Source organism: Bubalus kerabau, chromosome 5 (genome assembly GCF_029407905.1).
Source record: "Bubalus kerabau isolate K-KA32 ecotype Philippines breed swamp buffalo chromosome 5, PCC_UOA_SB_1v2, whole genome shotgun sequence".
In the NCBI taxonomy this organism is placed as follows: domain Eukaryota; kingdom Metazoa; phylum Chordata; class Mammalia; order Artiodactyla; family Bovidae; genus Bubalus; species Bubalus kerabau.
Genome location: NC_073628.1, coordinates 57529333 through 57532756, shown reverse-complemented (window position 1 = coordinate 57532756; position 3424 = coordinate 57529333). Strand labels below are relative to the sequence as shown.

At 40.0% G+C, this 3424-nt stretch overlaps 1 non-coding gene across 1 annotated transcript; it reads left to right on the top strand.

Moving 5' to 3' along the window:
- The first annotated feature begins 1995 nt into the window (after positions 1–1995).
- TRNAS-GGA (transfer RNA serine (anticodon GGA)) lies at positions 1996–2067 on the top strand. The gene has a single exon. It is a non-coding gene; the product is annotated as a tRNA-Ser (tRNA).
- Positions 2068–3424: the final 1357 nt, after the last annotated feature.

The window sequence follows — 3424 nt, the reverse complement described above, 5'->3', positions numbered from 1 at the left end:
AGTACTGCCCTGTAAATACTTCAGTACTGCCCTGTAAATACTTCAGTACCATTTTTCTAGATTCTGTATATATGCATTAGAATACAATATTTATCTTTCTCTTTCTGACTCACTTCACTCTGTATAATAGGTTCTAGGTTCATCCACCTCATCAGAGCTGACTCAAATGCATTTCTTTTTATGGCTGAGTAATACTCCATTATGTATATGTAACACAACTTCTTTATCCATTCATCTGTCATGGACATCTAGGTTGCTTCCGTGTTCTAGCTATTGTAAATAGTGCTGCAATGAACAATGGGATACCTGTGTCTTTTTCAATTTTGGTTTCTTCAGGGTATATGCCTAGGAGTGGGATTGCTGGGTCATATGGTGGTTTTATTCCTAATTTTTTAAGGAATCTCCATACCATCTTCCATAGTGACTGTATCAATTTACATTCCCACCAACAGTACAAAAGCATTCACTTTTCTCCACACCCTCTCCAGCATTTATTGTTTGTAGACTTTTAGGGGCTCCCCTGGTGGCTCAGATGGTAAAGCATCTGCCTGCAATGCAGGAGACCCAGGTTTGATCCCTGGGTTGGGAAGATTCCCTGGAGAAGGAAATGGCAACCCACTCTTGTCTGGAAAATCCCATGGACAGAGGAGCCTGGTAGGTTATAGTCCATGGGGTTGCAAAGAGTCCAACAGGACTGAGTGACTCCACTTTGTTCTGACTGGTGTGAGGTGATAGCTCATTGTAGTTTTGATTTGTATTTCTTTAATAATAAGCAATGTTGAGCATCTTTTCATGTGTTTGTTAGCCATCTGTATGTCTTCTTCAGAGAAATTTCTTTAATAATGAGCAATGTTGAGCATCTTTTCACGTGTTTGTTAGCCATCTGTATGTCTTCTTCAGAGAAATATGTCTGTATAGGTCTTTTTCCCACTTTTTGATTGGGTTGTTTTTTTTCTGGCATTGAGTTCTATGAACTGCTTATGTATTTTGGAAATCAATCCTTTGTCACTTGTTTAATTTGCTATTATTTTCTCCCATTCTGAGGATTGTCTTTTCACCTTGCTTATAGTTTCCTTTGCTGTGCAAAAGCTTTTAAGTTTAATCAGGTCCCACTTGTTTACTTTTGTTTTCATTTCCGTTACTCTAGGAGGTGGGTCATAAAGGATCTTGCTTTGATTTATGTCATTGAGTGTTCTGCCTATGTTTTCCTCAAAGAGTTTTATAGTTTCTGGTCTTACATTTGGGTCTTTAATCCATTTTGAGTTTATCTTTGTGTATGGTGTTAGGAAGTGTCCTAATTTCATTATTTTACTTGTAGCTGTCCAGTTATCACAGCACCATTTATTGAAGAGGTTGTCTTTGCCCCATTGTATATTCTTGCCTCCTTTGTCAAAAATAAAGTACCCATAGGTGCATGGGTTTATTTCTGGGCTTTATATCTTGTTCCATTGGGCAATAGTTCTGTTTTTGTGCCAGTACCATACTGTCTTGATGACTGTAGCTTTGTGGTATAATCTGAAGTCAGGAAGGTTGATTCCTCCAGCTCCATTCTTCTCTCTCAAGACTGCTTTGGCTATTCAGGGTCTTTTGTGCTTCCATATAAATTGTGAATTTTTTTGTTCTAGTTCTGTGAAAAATGCCATTGGTAATTTGATAGGGATCACATTGAATCTGTAGATTGCATTTGGTAGTATAGTCATTTTCACAATATTATTCTTCCTACCCAGGAACATGGAATATCTCTCCATCTGTTTATGTCATCTTTGATTTCTTTCATCAGTGTCTTATAATTTTCTGTGTACAGTTCTTTTGCCTCCTTAGGTAAGATGATTCCTAGATATTTAATTCTTTTTGTTGCAATGATGAATGGGATTTATTTATTAATTTCTCTGATTTTTCATGCTAGTATATAGAAAAGCAAGTGATTTCTGTGTATTGATTTTGCATCCTGCAACTTTGCTAAATTCACTGATTAGCTCTAGTAATGTTTTGGCTTTCCTGGTGGCTCAGAGGTTAAAGCGTCTGCCTGGAATGCGGGAGACCTAGGTTCGATCCCTGGCTTGGGAAGATCCCCTGGAGAAGGAAATGGCAACCCACTCCAGTACTCTTGCCTGGAGAATCCCATGGAGGGAGGAGCCTGGTAGGCTACAGTCCATGGGGTCACAAACAGTCGGACACGACTGAGCGACTTCACTTAGGGTTTTCTATGTACGATATCATGTCATCTGCAAACTGAGAGTTTTACTACTTTTCTGATCTGGATTCCTTTTATTTCTTTTTCTTCTCTAAATGCTATAGGACTTCCCAAACTATGTTGAATAATAGTGGTGAAAGTGGACATCCTTGTCTTGTTCTCTTGATCTCAGGGGGAATGTTTTCAGTTTTTCACCATTGAAAATAATGTTTGCTGTAGGATTATCAAGGTAAGGAGCAGTGGCTGCGCTTTGCTGGAGCAGCTGTGAAGAGATACCCCACACCCAAGGTAAGAGAAACCCAAGTAAGAGGGTAGGTGTTGCAAGAGGGCATTAGAAGGCAGACACACTGAAACCATACTCACAGAAAACTAGTCAATCTAATCACACTAGGACCACAGCCTTGTCTAACTCAATGAAACTAAGCCATGCCCGTGGGGCAACCCAAGATGGGCGGGTCATGGTGGAGAGATCTGACAGAATGTGGTCCACTGGAGAAGGGAATGGCAAACCACTTCAGTATTCTTGCCTTGAGAACCCCATGAACAGTATGAAAAAGCAAAATGATAGGATACTGAAAGAGGAACTCCCCAAGACAGTAGGTGTCCAATATGCTACTGGAGATCAGTGGAGAAATTACTCCAGAAAGAATGAAGGGATGGAGCCAAAGCAAAAAGAATACCCAGCTGTGGATGTGACTGATGATAGAAGCAAGGTCCAATGCTGTAAAGAGCAATATTGCATAGGAACATGGAATGTCAGGTCCATGAATCAAGGCAAATTGGAAGTGGTCAAACAAGAGATGGCAAGAGTGAATGTCGACATTCTAGGAATCAGCGAACTGAAATGGACTGGAATGGGTGAATTTAACTCAGATGACCATTATATCTACTACTGCGGGCAGGAATCCCTTAGAAGAAATGGAGTAGCCATCATGGTCAACAAAAGAGTCTGAAATGCAGTACTTGGATGCAATCTCAAAAATGACAGAATGATCTCTGTTCGTTTCTAAGGCAAACCATTCAATATCACAGTAATCCAAGTCTACGCCCCAACCAGTAATGCTGAAGAAGCTGAAGTTGAACGGTTCTATGAAGACCTACAAGACCTTTTAGAACTAACACCCAAAAAAGATGTCCTTTTCATTATAGGGGACTGAAATGCAAAAGTAGGAAGTCAAGAAACACCTGGAGTAACAGGCAAATTTGGCCTTGGAACATGGAATGAAGCAG